The 10,547-nt window shown below is 54.9% G+C and overlaps 2 non-coding genes across 2 annotated transcripts; both read right to left on the bottom strand.

Moving 5' to 3' along the window:
• Positions 1-2,912: 2,912 nt before the first annotated feature.
• LOC124372037 lies at positions 2,913-3,068 on the bottom strand. Its single transcript, XR_006923301.1, has one exon. It is a non-coding gene; the product is annotated as a 5.8S ribosomal RNA (ribosomal RNA).
• Positions 3,069-6,103: 3,035 nt separating this feature from the next.
• Positions 6,104-8,023, bottom strand: LOC124372029. The gene has a single exon (XR_006923293.1). It is a non-coding gene; the product is annotated as a small subunit ribosomal RNA (ribosomal RNA).
• Positions 8,024-10,547: the final 2,524 nt, after the last annotated feature.

The raw sequence follows: 10,547 nt of genomic DNA, 5'->3' as shown, positions 1-10,547 counted from the left end.
TTTAAACCCCTTGGGAGACCTGCTGCGGATATGGGTACGATCCGGTGCGAACTTTCCACGTAGCCCTCTCCCGGATTTTCAAGGTCCGAGGGGAAGATCCGGACACCGCCGCAACTGCGGTGCTCTTCGCGTTCCAAACCCTATCTCCCTGCTAAAGGATTCCAGGGAACTCGAACGCTTATAGAGAAAAGAAAACTCTCTCCGGATCTCCCGACGGCGTCTCCGGGTCTCTTTGGGTTACCCCGACGAGCACTCGATGAGGGCCCGCATTGGAACGGTTCCGCTACCGGGTTCCGGAATAGGAACCGGATTCCCTTTCGCCCAGTGGGTGCCTTCTGTGAGCAACGTCTCAAAAATAACGTGTGTCTCGGCTACCCATCGACATGGGATTTCTCCTAGGGCTTAGGGTCGACTGACTCTTGTGCAACAGCTGTTCACAAGAAACCCTTCTCCACGTCAGTCCTCAAGGTCCTCGCTTGAGTATTTGCTACTACCACCAAGATCTGCGCCGACGGCGGCTCCAGGCCGGCTCACGCCGTGACCCTTCAGTGCACACCGCCGCGACCCTCCTACTCGTCAAGGCGTAACGGCCCGGACCCCGCGAGGGGACCGCCCACTTTGCCGTTGACGGCAGAGTATAGGCACGACGCTACAGCGCCATCCATTTTCAGGGCTAGTTGCTTCGGCAGGTGAGTTGTTACACACTCCTTAGCGGATTCCGACTTCCATGGCCACCGTCCTGCTGTCTTAAGCAACCAACGCCTTTCATGGTTTCCCATGAGCGTCGTTCGGGCGCCTTAACTCTGCGTTTGGTTCATCCCACAGCGCCAGTTCTGCTTACCAAAATTGGCCCACTTGGTACTCTGGATCCGAACGCTCCGGCATCAAGAAGATTCAAGCATGCCGGAGGTCTCACCCATTTAAAGTTTGAGAATAGGTTGAGGTCGTTTCGGCCCCAAGGCCTCTAATCATTCGCTTTACCGCATGAGATTCGTCCTCCGAGCACCAGCTATCCTGAGGGAAACTTCGGAGGGAACCAGCTACTAGATGGTTCGATTAGTCTTTCGCCCCTATACCCAGCTCTGACGATCGATTTGCACGTCAGAATCGCTACGGACCTCCATCAGGGTTTCCCCTGACTTCGTCCTGGCCAGGCATAGTTCACCATCTTTCGGGTCCCAACGTGTACGCTCTGGGTGCGCCTCTCCTCGCAATGAGAACGAGACGCCCCGGGAGTGCGGGACGCCGCCACTCGGGCCGCGCGTCCATCCTCCCTCGGTCTGACAAGTCAGGCCTTCAATTTCATTGCGCCTTTAGGTGTTTCAAGCACCCAAATGACTCGCGCACATGTTAGACTCCTTGGTCCGTGTTTCAAGACGGGTCGGATAAGTACCTTAAACGGACATCGCTGACCGGTGTTACAAGACCCGTCCGAGGACACGGCCGCCAACAGTTTGGCGCACCGAAGAGCCGGGCACAAGTACCGTCATCCTGGTGAGCGCAAGCTTGCGGCCGGCCCGGACGCCCGATAAACGGTGGCGGTCCGACACCTGCGTTCCATACCGTCCGACGATCGGTCGGGCGACCCGGGGTCCGGGAGCACGGTACGGCAGAAGCTTTCCCGCGTCCCGGGCTACCGCCGGGGCCGTCGACCGCCGTCCAACGGGTCGCGACGTCCTACTGAGGGAGAAGTGCGGCCCACCGCGGCCGGCATAACCCCCGCGAGCGCCGAGTGATCACCGAAACGACCCCGCAACGACTTGCGCCGTGCGGGCGTACGGTGCCATCTGACCCCGCGGGAGCCGACTCATGCGAGAGAGCGTGAATCTCCCCTTTCGGTGTTTAAAGTCTTTTCCGTTTACCCCTGAACGGTTTCACGTACTCTTGAACTCTCTCTTCAAAGTTCTTTTCAACTTTCCCTCACGGTACTTGTTTTCTATCGGTCTCGTGGTCATATTTAGCCTTAGATGGAGTTTACCACCTGCTTAGGGCTGCACTCTCAAGCAACCCGACTCTAAGGAGAGACCCACCCGACGCCGGCGACCGTCCTACGGGCCTGGCACCCTCTACGGGCAGTGGCCCCATTCAAGATGGACTTGGACTGGCCGCCGAACACCGGGTTAGTTGGGCCCTCCCGAACACCACATTTCCCGGCCGGCGCAGCCGGCGGGATTCGGTGCTGGGCTCTTCCCGGTTCGCTCGCAGCTACTGAGGGAATCCTTGTTAGTTTCTTTTCCACCGCTTAATAATATGCTTAAATTCAGCGGGTAGACCCACCTGATCTGAGGTCGCAATCAGAGATGCAATTTATACACTTGCGCGTGTTCACCCGCTCGCGGACACGCCCTCCGAAAAGAGCGAGCCGTGGCGGGCCTCGCGGCCCCGAAAGGGACACGCGCCTCCGGTTGCGTGAGCGCAGACTACGATCCGCCGAGGTGCCAGAACACGTGTGAGCAGTTGACTAATTTCACTGTTTTAGTCGGTCACCACAGTTGAACATGGCGTGCGAGATCGAGAGCCGCGTCACTCACCGCCGGTCCCCTCGGGGACGGCGGGACCGGAGCCGTGCCTTTCGCGCGACTCGCGGCTAGAACAGAGTGTTTTGCGTGCCGCCCGTCTAGCTCGGTACTGTGCACCGCAGTGGTATTTGAGGAGATTGCCGAAGACGCGCACAAGTGCGCGTCTTGTGACAGTGCTCCCATAAAGCGTGCAGTCGGACGTCTCAGCGGGACGCACGTGGGTCCGCGCGGTCACCGTTGAGGTGTACCGCACGGCTAGGCTACAAGGCCCGGGACCTGAGCGACTCGCCTGCACCCACGTGATGCAGGGCCGCCGAGACCCATCGTACGTAGTCCGCTTTCTGTGACAGTCTCACCGCCGCAAAGCTGGTTGAACCGCAGTTCATGTTCTGCCGACCCTCAGACAGGCGTGGCCCTTGGAATAATATCCCAGGGCCGCAATGTGCGTTCAAATTGTCGATGTTCATGTGTCCTGCAGTTCACACGTCAACGCGCGTTTAGCTGCGTTTTTCATCGACCCACGAGCCAAGTGATCCACCGTTCAGGGTAATCTTCATCAAGTCGCCGCACCTCGCGGTAGCGGTCTTGAGTTGTTGTGGACCGAGGTCCGTTGTTGTGCCGGACCGGTGCCTCACACCGGTCACGACACACTTATGGCAGACTCGCAGCATGGGTTGCCAGTGTACGCTTGCCATGGTCACCCGGTATAAAAATAGAAAAACACGGCTGTCACGGTCCAGTTACGACCGCCGTGCCCGGGAGCCGCCGACATTTCGGGGACAGGACGTGTCGCCGCCACCACAATCGCGACGACACCGTCCATGTCGGCGGCAATTTTCGGACCGTCACGCCCGACTGACCCTGTGTGACACCCAGCCAGCCACACGGCGGGAGAGTCGGACGCTTAATCCCGGGTCGCCGCGACACGGACACCGTCCCCCACCGAGCCGATACCCTCCACGTGAGCGGTAACGGGACACGGTGGTGGGACGGGCCGAGCCAACGGCTCCCTTTTCCCGGGCAGGAATCCACCAAAATTCCTGACCCGGTATGGAGACTGGAGGGCCGGTCCGGTGACATCCACTCGCAGCGCGTCGTGAGGTTGCAGGCCTCACGAGCGAAACACACGAGATCTGCCACACGACGCATCGCTCGGGCGAGCGATAACGACGTGCGGCGCTGCCCCGGTCCAGCACGCCTCAGAGCCTAAGTGCCGAAAAACCGTCTCGGGACACGCCCTTGGTTGTCCGCGTCCAGATACCGTAGGCCGAAACCGCGCAGAACTGGTCTGCAATTGGTTAACCCGGTCTGGAGAGGCGGACGGGTAGTGTCGCTGCCAGAAAACTCTGACAAATACGCGGTCAGGCCGTCGTCCTACGGTCTGGTGCCGGGGTCCCCCCCGTGTGGGGGGGTCCCGGGCCCCGCGCCGAAGGGCGCTCGAGCGTCACGATCCGTCAGTGGAGAGCTCTCGTTACAGTGCCTACCCCCACTGGGAACCAACGCGTGGACGCGAACCGCGCCTTCCGCCGCCCTGCCCGAGAGTCCGCCTTGAGGAAGGCGGTCCCTGTCAAAGGCTGGGACGCGGGGCTCGAGGCTCCAGCGTCGCACGCGCTCTCCGGAGTCCGCTGCGGGCAGCGGTCACCGGGGGACGCGAGCGTCTTGAGTTCGTGGTGAACAAACGACAGGCGAGTCGACGCGTCTACAAGACGGCCGCCGCGAGAGTGAACAAACACTCCCCCAGGTAAACTGGTTTAGCGGCTGTGCACCTCGTTGTGGTGAGGACCGTTGGTGTGGTTTGTCGCATCCCCGCCGGACGGTTTCGCCTAAAAAGGCGCGTTTTACGATTCCTCGAGCCGGCCGGCCGACGACGGAGCACCTGACAGAGCTCTACGCCGCCACTCCGGCGACGGAGCACCTGACAGAGCTCTACGCCGCCACTCGGGCGACGGAGCACCTGACAGAGCTCTACGCCGCCACACTCCGGCGACCAGGGTACCGGCGAACGCGCAACCGTTGGTAAGGTGTACGCGCCGCTTTCCTCCTGCCGGGAATCGGACACTCGTGCTCGGATCAGGAGTTCTCGCTTTCCGGACGCGGAGCGCGCGCGCGGCCATGCCGGCGCGGCTCTACGCGTCTACGTACTCGCATCGGAGTAAACTCTGACTGCAAATCCGGACGAGTGACGCCTCCAGGGAATCACTTGACAGTGACACACACCTATTTTGCGGTTGTTGGATACGGTGTTCCTCGGGAAGGGCTGCACCCCGACCCGGTACTTGCCGCCAACCGCGGTATTGCGGGGAATTGCCCCGACCCACTGTGCTCCCAGCCATTTAATGGGCCTCGGGACCGCCACGTGCGGCAAGGCCGAAGCTTGAATCGCAAGTACAAGGGGAACCACAGTGGGACGGGATGCCGGCAACGCACGCTCTTGCGCGCACCATCCTGCGACGCCTTCATCGCGTACGCTGCACGACACTTTGCGGGGTTCGGTCGAGGCCGATCTCCACGGGGTCAGTCGCGCCAGCCACTAGTGACGCCAGGTGAAGTCGCGCCTTCATCGCGACTGCCGACTGTGCCCGTGTGGAGTTGGACGACCTGCCGTCCCCGCGCGTACCGGCAAATCCGTCGCCCCGAGAACCGGGGCACGGGATACGCTGTATTCCATGGCAAGCGGAATGCGCTCCGTGATACGAGATCACTGCGAGCGGGCGTTGGGCCTGGGGGCGACTTGTCGCTACTTGTAGCGTCCAGGGGACGCCCTCAGGCCGTTTTCACTGCTAGATAGTCGGTTGAGCACAACTGGTGTGCGGTAGAGAACTGATCTCGCTTAATCATCGGCCTCAGCCTCATGTGTGCGGATCTCTCTTTCGGCTCGCCAACACGTGACTGCAGCCGAGCGCGCCCGTTGCAACCGTGGGACACCGACACGGCCGGGCGCGCGCGTATTGACACAACTCGTGTGTGTAAAACTTTTAGTAGTAGTGTGCATCAGTCCTGTTGAACTGTGCCACAGGAGGGTAGTGGTTGCCAAGCACTCCCTGAGGCAGTGCCATCACTCACTGCCGCTCTTTAGAAGAGCAAATCTGTCGGCCCGCCATCGCGTGATTTTTATTTATTCATTTGTGTGAAGAAAGTGTGCATCAGTTCGGCCCGCGGGCCCGTTGAACTGTGCCAGCAGGGTAGTGGTTGCCAAGCACTCCCTGAAGCAGTGCCCAACTCACTGCCGCTCTTTAGAGAGCAAATCTCGGCTATGCCGGATTTTTATTTATTCATTTGTGTGAAGAAAGTGCATCAGTTCGGCCCGCGGGCCCGTTGAACTGTGCCAGCAGGGTAGTGGTTGCCAAGCACTCCCTGAAGCAGTGCCTACATTCACTGCCGCTCTTTACAAGAGCAAATGTGTCGGCCCGCCACATCGTGACTGCGACCGTGAGAACACAACTCGTGTGTTTTTGGGGGCAGTGCTCGCTCAGACACTGCCCCCCTCTTCGGGAAGTGGTTGCCAAGCACTCCCGATCCTGCGCGGCCTCTCTCGTGCTCGCGCGGTGGTGTTTGTTTGTGCACCTCAGTGCCACATAACACGTTAATGATCCTTCCGCAGGTTCACCTACGGAAACCTTGTTACGACTTTTACTTCCTCTAAATGATCAAGTTTGGTCATCTTTCCGGCAACATCGGCGACCGCACGAGGCGATCGCCGCGCACCAGTCCGAAGACCTCACTAAATCATTCAATCGGTAGTAGCGACGGGCGGTGTGTACAAAGGGCAGGGACGTAATCAACGCGAGCTTATGACTCGCGCTTACTGGGAATTCCTCGTTCATGGGGAACAATTGCAAGCCCCAATCCCTAGCACGAAGGAGGTTCAACGGGTTACCCGGGCCTTTCGGCCAGGGAAGACACGCTGATTCCTTCAGTGTAGCGCGCGTGCGGCCCAGGACATCTAAGGGCATCACAGACCTGTTATTGCTCAGTCTCGTGCGGCTAGAAGCCGCCTGTCCCTCTAAGAAGAATTTAATTCGCCGGTAGCACTATTGTGGATACCGGAGACGCCTAGTTAGCAGGCTAGAGTCTCGTTCGTTATCGGAATTAACCAGACAAATCGCTCCACCAACTAAGAACGGCCATGCACCACCACCCACCGAATCAAGAAAGAGCTATCAATCTGTCAATCCTTCCGGTGTCCGGGCCTGGTGAGGTTTCCCGTGTTGAGTCAAATTAAGCCGCAGGCTCCACTCCTGGTGGTGCCCTTCCGTCAATTCCTTTAAGTTTCAGCTTTGCAACCATACTTCCCCCGGAACCCAAAAGCTTTGGTTTCCCGGAAGCTGCCCGCCGAGTCATCGGAGGAACTTCGGCGGATCGCTGGCTGGCATCGTTTATGGTTAGAACTAGGGCGGTATCTGATCGCCTTCGAACCTCTAACTTTCGTTCTTGATTAACGAGGACATACTTGGCAAATGCTTTCGCTTAGGTACGTCTTGCGACGATCCAAGAATTTCACCTCTAACGTCGCAATACGAATGCCCCCGCCTGTCCCTATTAATCATTACTTCGGATTCTTAAAACCAACAAAATAGAACCGAAGTCCTATTCCATTATTCCATGCACACAGTATTCAGGCAGAAATCAGCCTGCTTTAAGCACTCTAATTTGTTCAAAGTAAACGTGCCGGCCCACCTCGACACTCAGTCAAGAGCACCGCGGCGGGATTGAATCGGCGGCCGGAACCCTCGGGATGCTTCAGGCGGACCCTACACACCGCCGGGAGCCCGGACCGCCACCGGCAGGACGTCCCACAGGACATGTCAGTTAACACCGCGAGCGATGAACCGACATCGTAAGACACAGATCCAACTACGAGCTTTTTAACCGCAACAACTTTAATATACGCTATTGGAGCTGGAATTACCGCGGCTGCTGGCACCAGACTTGCCCTCCAATTGGTACTCGTTAAAGGATTTAAAGTGTACTCATTCCGATTACGGGGCCTCGGATGAGTCCCGTATCGTTATTTTTCGTCACTACCTCCCCGTGCCGGGAGTGGGTAATTTGCGCGCCTGCTGCCTTCCTTGGATGTGGTAGCCGTTTCTCAGGCTCCCTCTCCGGAATCGAACCCTGATTCCCCGTTACCCGTTACAACCATGGTAGGCGCAGAATCTACCATCGACAGTTGATAAGTCAGACATTTGAAAGATGCGTCGCCGGTACGAGGACCGTGCGATCAGCTGAAAGTTATTCAGAGTCACCAAGAAGTGCGGGGCTGGTGCCCCGATTGGTTTTGATCTAATAAAAGCGTCCCTTCCATCCATCTCTGGTCGGGATTCTGTTTGCATGTATTAGCTCTAGAATTACCACAGTTATCCAAGTAATGGATTGTACGATCCAAGGAACCATAACTGATTTAATGAGCCTTTTGCGGTTTCGCCTTAATGTGGCTTGTACTGAGACTTGCATGGCTTAATCTTTGAGACAAGCATATGACTACTGGCAGGATCAACCAGGGAGCAGCGGATATACTGGATATCTCGTCTGCGCGGCATTAACACAGATGCCGTACTCGCACGGGCGGAGCGAGCGCGCGGACAAGCCGCGGCACGACCGCCCGAGAGTTGTGAGAGAGTGGAAGCCGCTCGGTCCGGGTCAGCCGCGCTAACGCGCCGCGCCGTAGGAAGAACGCCACGAGGTTTAAACCACGCCGCCGAAACGACGTGGCCCCGTCACGGACCTACGCGCCACGACGCGCGCGCCACTGCCCGGGCGGCTCGGGATGATGATTCGGTCGGTACTCGGTGCGAACACCGGTCCGAAAATCATTTTATCGAGCTTCATTTAAACTCACTTCAGGGTCTCCGGTCTGCGACCGGTAGCCCTATTTCTTGGCTAGAACACGCAGTTCGTTTTGCTTACGCCCGGTGAGGCGAAGTGTTTACCATAAGAGAGTCGGCACGGCCCGAGAAAGTCGCTGGCGGGACCGTAAGGCCGCCGCAGTCGAGCTACTCGAGCCGCCCGGGAGTTTGCGCCGCGTGTGAGCTGCGTACCGGCGGTCACTGAGGACCGTCGGCGGGCTCGCGGCAATGCTGTGGGTCGAGGACAAGCCCCTGAGATCGGTAGCGGCCGCCAGATTTTCCAGCGCGCCGCCGCCCAGACTGATTCTCGGGTCGGCTACTTCAAATCCCGGTCAAAAACCGGTAAAAAGCCAAAAATTCGATAAAAAATGCTAAAAAACCCGTCTGTAAATACGTACTTTGGGAGGGTTTACGCTACTTTTATTTTTCAACTTAGGACATACCACCTCCTATAGAGTACCGAGGATTTTCATGAGACGTTCCGTGTGTAAAAGCGTCTCGCAAAATACCCCTGCTTATCGGTTGAAAATTTTTTTTTACAATTTTATAAAATAACCTCGGATTATTGTGTATTGCAATGTTTAAAGAATAAAAAAGCTCTTGGCATTTGTCGAAAAAAATTTATTCAGATACGGGCCTCTAAGGAGAAAGTTTAAGGACTTAGATAAAAAAGTCGGGGACTTAGAAAATTTTCGGCTTAGTACAAAATTTCAGAGTCCGTTCAGTTGTGCAAAAGTAAAATAAAGATTTTACCGATGAAATTGACCACGGGCATAGTTGAGCATATTCGGCCTCCTTGGAAGTTTGGGCCGTAAAAAATTTATTTACCGAGTTTACGGCGGTTAAAGCGAAAATCGGGACTTAGAAAAAATTTCCGGAGGTTCATATCGGTTTGCTTCGGATGTGAAAAAAGGTATAAAACGAAGTTTTAGAAGAAAGTTGTCGAATGATAAAATAAAATAGACCGTGTTACCTACATTTTAAAGTAGGAGTTATTTTTAAGATTAAAATAAAAAAGTTACGGGACTTTGAAAATTTTCGATTTTGACACCAAAGGGTGGGACCCTCTGCATATCGGTTGGTAAAAACATGAATTTTTCTCGAAAACGGCTCGATAAAAGTTTATGAAACTTTGCAGTCCGACTAGAATGGAATTTTGGGACTGTTTTAAAAGTATAAATTCAAAAATCTATCGAGTTTTTTTTTTGACAGGCGCCGAACACAACTCGACACCCGAAAATTCCGGTCGGCCGAGGTGCCTATCGGTTTGCAAAAGTGCGGAAAAACCGCGATATTCGGCCACACGTCTTGGGCAAGAGGACACTTGTCCTGGCCTAAAATGTCTCTTGGTGATTTTTCGACAAAGTCCAATTATCGAGTTACGGGACTTAGAAAATTTTGGGACTTAGAAAGATTTCCGGAGGTTCATATCGGTTTGCTTCGGATGTGAAAAAAAGGTATAAAACGAAGTTTTAGAAGAAAGTTGTCGAATGAAAAAATAAAATAGACCGTGTTACCTACATTTTAAAGTAGGAGTTTGATTTTTAAGATTTAAAATAAAAAAGTTACGGGACTTTGAAAATTTTCGATTTTGACACCAAAGGGGGGACCCTTCTCAAAAGGTGCATATCGGTTTGTAAAAACACGAATTTTCTCGAAAACGGCTCGATAAAAGTTTATGAAACTTTGCAGTCGACTAGAATGGAATCTTGGGCGTGTTTTAAAAGTATAAATTCAAAAATCTATCGACGGGTTTTTTTTTGACAGGCCGCCGAACAACAACTCGACACCCGAAAATTCCGGTCGGCCGAGGTGCATATCGGTTTGCAAAAGTGCGGAAAAAACCGAGAATGGCCCACGTCTCGGGCCAAGAGGACACTTGTCCTGGCCTAAAATGTCTCTTGGTGATTTTTCGAACAAAGTCCAAATTATCGAGTTTACGGGACTCTTAGAAAATTTTTGGGACTTAGAAAAATTTCCGGAGGTTCATATCGGTTTGCTTCGGATGTGAAAAAAAAAGGTATTAATAAAACGAAGTTTTAGAAGAAAGTTTGTCGAATGATAAAATAAAATAGACCGTGTTACCTACATTTTAAAGTAGGAGTTTGATTTTTTAAGATTTAAAATAAAAAAGTTTACGGGACTTTGAAAATTTTCGATTTTGACACCAAAGGGGGGACCC

The sequence above is a fragment of the Homalodisca vitripennis genome, unplaced genomic scaffold, assembly GCF_021130785.1.
Source record: "Homalodisca vitripennis isolate AUS2020 unplaced genomic scaffold, UT_GWSS_2.1 ScUCBcl_1703;HRSCAF=5658, whole genome shotgun sequence".
Classification (NCBI taxonomy): domain Eukaryota; kingdom Metazoa; phylum Arthropoda; class Insecta; order Hemiptera; family Cicadellidae; genus Homalodisca; species Homalodisca vitripennis.
This window is presented reverse-complemented; position numbering and strand designations above follow the sequence as displayed.